Consider the following 7,118-nt stretch of genomic DNA (forward strand, 5'->3'; position numbering starts at 1 on the left):
AGTTTTTACCCCAAGTCCTATGTTGACACCTGAAGGAAAAGACCTGATACCCACATTTAACCAACTCACATGCTATTGCAACAATAGCTATATCCGTCTTACAACTAGACAACTGAAGAAGAGGATCAAAAAACATATACCTGCTTGCATTGACAAGTTTTTGAAATTAGCTGTAAAACAAAAAGAATTCTAATAAAAATATGAGTGCAATAAAAAGATCTGCTATTGCGGAACATATGGTGAGCAACCAGAGTTGTGCTAAAAATTTCAATTTGGAGAGATTCAAAATAATTAAAAGTTGTTATGTTTTTGACATATTTTAAATGGAAGCTATATGTATTCTAAAAAGAAAATCTGCTCTTTGTAGGCAAAAAGAATTTGATTATAGTGTTGCTTTATTTATTTAATGCTTTTTTTGGTGTTTATATGTTTGCATTTTTAATCAGCTATTATATTAATTTAATATGCTTTTAATGCATTCTAATATTAATTAGAATTTTGATTGGTTTTGTATAATTGACTTTGTATGTAATTATTTTTTGTTTATGATGATTACTAATGTTACTAAATAAGTTCAAATTATCTTTTATTTATTGCCATTTATCCACTGGTGAAAATAGCATAAATATATCTGGATTTTAAGTGTTTTTTGTATACTGTTTAAACTTAAAACTTTAATTAACACTTAAAGCCCCCACAGGTTATTAAAAAATAAAATTTCACATTTTCTTTAAGGTTTTATAAAAAGTAACTTTATTGTTTTTTTTAGAATAAAACCAAATTAAAGCTAGAATAATGTATATAAAGTTATAATATCACTGAAAAATACTTTAATGCTACTTTAAATGTCTTATAGAACAAATAATACTGTACATTAAACTTAAGTAAGAATTTTTTAAGAGATAAATAATAATAGGTTTAATTAAAATAATAATTAAATTTACCATGAACATACAAACATAAATTTTGATCATAAAATTATTTATAAATTTATAATAGCTATTAAGAGTATAAAAAGTAATAAAATTAATAATGTTATTTAAAAGGTACTTGTTATTCTTAAGAGAAAGTGTTACTTATAAAACATACCAATTATTGAAATTAATCAAAATTTTCAAGCTTTATTAAAATTAATTGAATTTTTTACACTAAACTGTTTCATTATAGAGTTTATTTAACAAGTTTACTGAGCAACAAAATTAAGAATCATGCAAAGCATCATAATTGATATGTTTACTGCATGTAAAATTTGTGTTATCACTTTTTAAAAGATATTTTATATAAGGTTAACTTTTTAAAATTAAGTTAAGTTTTATCATTTACTATTTAAACAGAGTAAAAGGTCAAGCTGTATTGTTTTTTCTATAAGAATATTAAGTTTTTTTTTTATTTAAATAAATATTTATTGAAAAACTCGGAAAGTTACTTAGTTTCACCCCAAACCAATTTTCAATCGTATTTTTTATTAAAACATAATATTTTTTTTCTAAATAATAATCAGGGCTTGAAAATTAGTTTGTAGTAAAACTTACTAACTGTCTGAATTTCCAATAATTAGTTTACAATACGTGAATCTTCACATTGACTTAATTTTTTGAAACCACATATTATATCAAAATTTTATCAAAAGATTATTAAACTAAAGTCTTGTTCAAAATTGCAGGTTTTTTCTGGGATTTAGTAATGTTTGTTCAGAGTGCCAGGTTTTTTTTTTAATTTCTCAAATTCTAGGTTTTTCCAGGACTTCAGGTTTTTTGGCAACCCTGAATACATATGTTTTCACAAATGTTTCACTCACAACTAAGGTCAATGGATTGGTGTGGAGAAAGACCTTTTGGTCATTGAGCTGCACACCATTTACTTGTAACTAATACTTTGAGCTAACTTTAAAACAATAATGAAAAAATAAAAACAAAAAACTTAAAAAGTAATTGTATTTACATTAATTTTTTTTCTTAAGTTTAAAAATGGTAAGCACCCTTTTTAACCCATAACTGCCAATATTGACCATGGAAACCATAGCCTACCATGGGCTCCAAACCTTAGATTTTGAATGAATGAATGTAATGAATTTAGAATCTGTTGTACATTAACACATGGTCAATATTGGCATTAATGGGCTTAAAAAGGTTGCTTACTAATATTTAACTTAAATTTATTATTAAACTAATTAAAAATTCTTTTAAAGTTAGCTCCAAGTATTAATTACAAGCAAATGGTGCGCAGCTCAATGACCAAATGGTCTTTCTCCCCACCAATCCATTGACCTTAGTTGTGAGCGTTCACATTTTTCTTTCTTTCTTTATTATTTCAAAAAAAATACACAAGACTCAAATATCATAGCAATATATATTTTGTGCCTAAATCGTCAGTTGTTTACTAAGCAGATACACACAAAATACAATATTCTTATGAAATTTGAGTCTTGTGTATTTTTTGAAATAAATTATCAAAGTGTCAACCAATGTTCAATAAATTTATAATCATTAAGTATCTTGTTACTGTAAAATTAGCTAACTACACTGCTTACAGGCTTATGGTGTGTAGCTCAATGACCTAAAAGTCTTTCTCCACGCCAACCTATTGACCATAATTATAAGTATTCTTACTTTTAGCAAATAAATTTAGCAAAAAGTTGAGTCAAATATTCCAGAATTTTCAATGAGTTTTCAAAGAAAACTTTTGTATGTTTATGTGTCAACCACTTGGTCTTTAACTTTGCAATCAACTCAGATTTTTTTAAATTGTTAATAAGACTCCTACACCATCAAGATACACGGATTATTGAATTTTAACTAAATAAAATAATAGTAATTAAACAATATTACATACATTGCTCAAGAACAGGGGTTGGCAAGCTGCGGCCCACATTAACTTTTTTATTCAACTAGTTTAGTATACTAATATTCTCAAAAACACAAAAATATAATTTTGGTGTTATATTTAAAGTATATTCTATTGCCTAATTTATTTTTCTTCAAAAAAGTTGTTTTTAAATATGTTTTTTAAAGCACATAAAAAAATTTTCCTTTTTGACCTGCCGACCCCTACTCAAGAAAATAAAACAATTATTTTTTCAAATATGTATTTCTTTCAATAACATATTTCAATAAAAAACCCTTACTTTATACTCATATAATCAAGCAATAACCAAACTTTGTGACTGGTGTTTATAAAATGCAATGCAGCTAGCATGAATCTCAATAGCATTATGATTTTATCAAAATAAAGATTAAGAATCTTATTGAAATTCTAGGTGTTTCCCCAATACTTGCTGAGTCAGCATAAAATATTTATTTAAAAAAAAATTTAATTAGTTTTTAAAATGTTTAGGTAAGGTGGGTTAGGTTAGGGTTAAGGGTATAAATAAATAAAATTTAAAAAAATATTTCAAAAAACATTTGCTGACTCAGCAAATGTTTAGGTAATTACCTTTAGTTAAAATCGGACCCAGTAAAATGATTTAAGAACCTTAACTAAGAAAATAAAACTTGGCAATAAAATACTGTATTACTTTAATACCATAATGCTCTAGTTTTAATACCATAATGCTTATTCAGAGGTTTCAACAGCACCACACTTTTAGAATAAATATTAATATATTGTAATTTTTAACAGAGTTGTTTTTAAGTTATCTTTAAAGGAATAAATTTATTTTGAAGAAAAAAATTCGTTAATCTAATTTCTCTCGAGTAGATCTTAATAAAAATTTTAAAAACTCTAAGGTTTGTTTTTGTATACGATTTACCTTATATCTGCAAAACTCGAAACAACTTTTTAATTTTTGATAACTTTCTTAATGGTTAAGATGGCATGCTAACTTATAATTTTTTTCTATAGAATCTAGATGACATTCTATAAGTGTCACACACTTATAAGTGTCAGTTTTAACTTATAAGTGACAGCTATAATATACCTAGATTACTATTAAGAAAATTATTACTCGTAATGCATGAGTTTACTAAACTTTATTTTATGTTTTTTAGTCCAATAGTTACCATTACTTTAATACTGTGTATCTAGCAGCTGCGATGTGAATAATAATTTACTGGTAAAATTAGAAATATCAAATTGATAACATTTATTTAAAAACAATTGCATAATTGACCTAAACTTATGACAAAAATACATATATGCACTAACACTTTTAAAGTTTAGTAGCTTCTATTTTTTAAAGACAATATTTATATACTAACTGTAAGGGGTGTATATTAGCTGATTTCCTGTGTGACCCCTGAAAAACTGGAATAAACGTAGTCAAAAAGCAATTAAATATGGTTTCCTTTTAAAATATTCTAATTTAAAATCACATCAATTAATTAACTTTTTGATATCAAGTAAGTTTAGTATTTTTTTTTAATAACTACTTCAATATAGATGTGCAAATTAAATATTTTATTTACTAAATAAGCTCTTTACATTTCAGTAAATTGAGCAATCTTTTTTTAGTTAAGACAAATAACTATAAAGAATTACTTCACAAATTACATAGTTTTGTAAGTTTTATTGTATTAAAAATGTATAAACTATATAAAAATTTTAGAGTTACTAAAGTTGAACTACTTGATTAAGGAAACTTTACATTCAAAATTAGCCTACCAAAAAAGTTTAAAAAATATTTTTTGAATAATTCTACAACTCGAATGATTTCATTTTTACCTTAGAAACTTTTGACCGAACAACATATTGTTTTTATTTTTAGAACATTAGAAAATACATAAGTTTACAATTTATTTTTTCATCAAATTGTACAATAATTGCTCGCATCTGCTACAAGTTTGTTTCAAAAACATAATTTATTTCAAATTTAACTATTATTTTCAAATAAAATTTTTTTGCTGTAACTGTTTAGCTAAATTATTTGTTTACATATCATTAAATATGTTAAGCTATTAATAAGACAAATTAATTACTAATTTAGATTAATACTTTGTTTTTATTTTTTAATGTATAAAATATTTCTCAATTCAAGTAAAAATCACAATGAATAGCAAAATTTTTACGTTGTCAATAATAACAGCACATAGGTTTAAATTCAAATTACTTTACCAAAAACTAAAGAACTGGAATACTCATTAAAATTTTGCCTTTTGTTTTACTTGTATTTTAAATTGTTTTAAGTTTAAACATTTTTATGTACATGAGAAACTTTATACAGTTATGAAATTAACCTAAAAATATAATTGAAAATTACTATACAAAAAATACTCTACTATTGGACAAAATTTGTGCAACCTCACTAAAAATGTCTAGAGTGCAACCTGTCAAAGTGATCCTATTATTTTTAGAATATAAAAATACTACTGCATTTTATAGTTCATTATTGAGTCAAATTATTGATCGATTCAACTTTAAAAAACCTTTTACTTTTTATTACTACTAATGTTGTTCTCTACCTTTTAAAGATAATGCTTAATAGTATCAAAAAAATAAAACGCAAACATTTTTCAACAACCTTGTATTTTTTAAAGCAATAATTTTTTATCAAAACAAAACTAGGCTAATTTTGAAGTAATAAAAAAAGGTTTTTAAGCTTAAAATGAAAGTCTTTCACGTCGCTAACTTCAACAAACCTTTAAGTTACTAAAAAGATATTTAAATGGGCTGATATAAAATTGTAAAAGTTAAAAACAATGGGCTTTTTGTTCGTTTAGATATTAGCTCAATCTTAGAATGTAAAAATACGAACACAGTTTACAAAAGTTGTTAGATTTAACAAATATATTTGAACGGTTTTAAAAGTTATCAAAGTAGTTCTAACTTAAATAATTTAAATATCAAATTTTAACTAGAGAGTTTAGAACAAATAAATAAGACACAGTAATCTATCCACTGATAGGAGATTGATAATTAAATATCAAACTTTTACATATTTGAGTTTAAAAAAATGAATAATAGGAGTTAGAAGAACCAAAAAAAACTTAGCACTTTATGATTTTTAATGATAACATAACAATAAGTTTTGAACCTTTTTATCTGTTGTAGCGTTAAAATACTTTCTTTTACATACTTAAAAACATTAATTACTATTTATATCATATAGTTAAATGTGTAATTTTTGATTTATTTTCAAATCAAACAATTAGAGCTCAAATAAAGCGATTTAAAATAAAAGTTTACAGTGATTTAAAACTAACAAATTCAAATACTTTAACAATGATAATTTTAACAGAAAAAAAAAAAACAGTTATCAAGTGTATTTTGTTATCGTCAAAAAAGTACAATTGAAGCTTTAAATTTTTTTGCTGATAGCAGAACTGCCATATTCTTTCTTTTTTTTACTGTTAAAACAACATTAGCTTTTAAAGATAGTTACTTAAAGTGGACAAAAGTAATACTAGTGTATGATATTCTTAACATTCAAAAACTTGACAATTAACATTGGTTTTATGAATTGTTTCTTTTTATGGACATGCTTTTAAAATATAATTTAAGATCGTTAAAAAGGGTAAGTACCTTGCGCAGTAAAATGCTTAAGTGGGTTTACCATGGATATAATATTAAATAAAAAATTAAGTTTATAAAATCAACAGCTTAAATTAAGGTGTAGTTAGACCAGGGTTTCCCAAACTTATTTTCAAAAGACCTTGTTTAAAGAAATAAAAAAAGCTATGGCCCCTTCTAGTAATATTTCTTAAAAAAATACCAGTAAAACTGCCTTTGTGTATTCAAATTTTGTGTATCCAGGTCCTTGAACCAAAAAAAATTGAGCAATTTTTTGTTTTTGTTCAAACCACTATGACCTTTTTTTTGCTCTTCATAATCAACTCCCGAATATCTAGTGTATGTTTAAAATTATGGTGTTGTGGCTTCCTTTTTTACTGCTTGTGGCCAGCTAATTTTCTTAATTTTTTTCTATAAATTAATATCTAGTATAAGTTTAAAAACTATCATTAAAAATGCTTAGATCTTTTTTTTTTGCTTTTCTCAATCAATTCCATAATTTAGTGTAAGTTTCAATTTATGACCTCATGGCCCCCCTGTGGCCCTCTTACTGCTCATGGCCCCCTAAATTTCTGTAATGGCCCTCAAGGGAGCCACTTAGTCCACTTTGGGAAACACCAAATTAGACTTGAATGTTATAAATAAAAAATATTTTTACCTTGGTTATTCATAAG

Source organism: Thalia democratica, chromosome 8 (assembly GCF_965202585.1).
Source record: "Thalia democratica chromosome 8, ktThaDemo2.hap1.1, whole genome shotgun sequence".
Taxonomy (NCBI): domain Eukaryota; kingdom Metazoa; phylum Chordata; class Thaliacea; order Salpida; family Salpidae; genus Thalia; species Thalia democratica.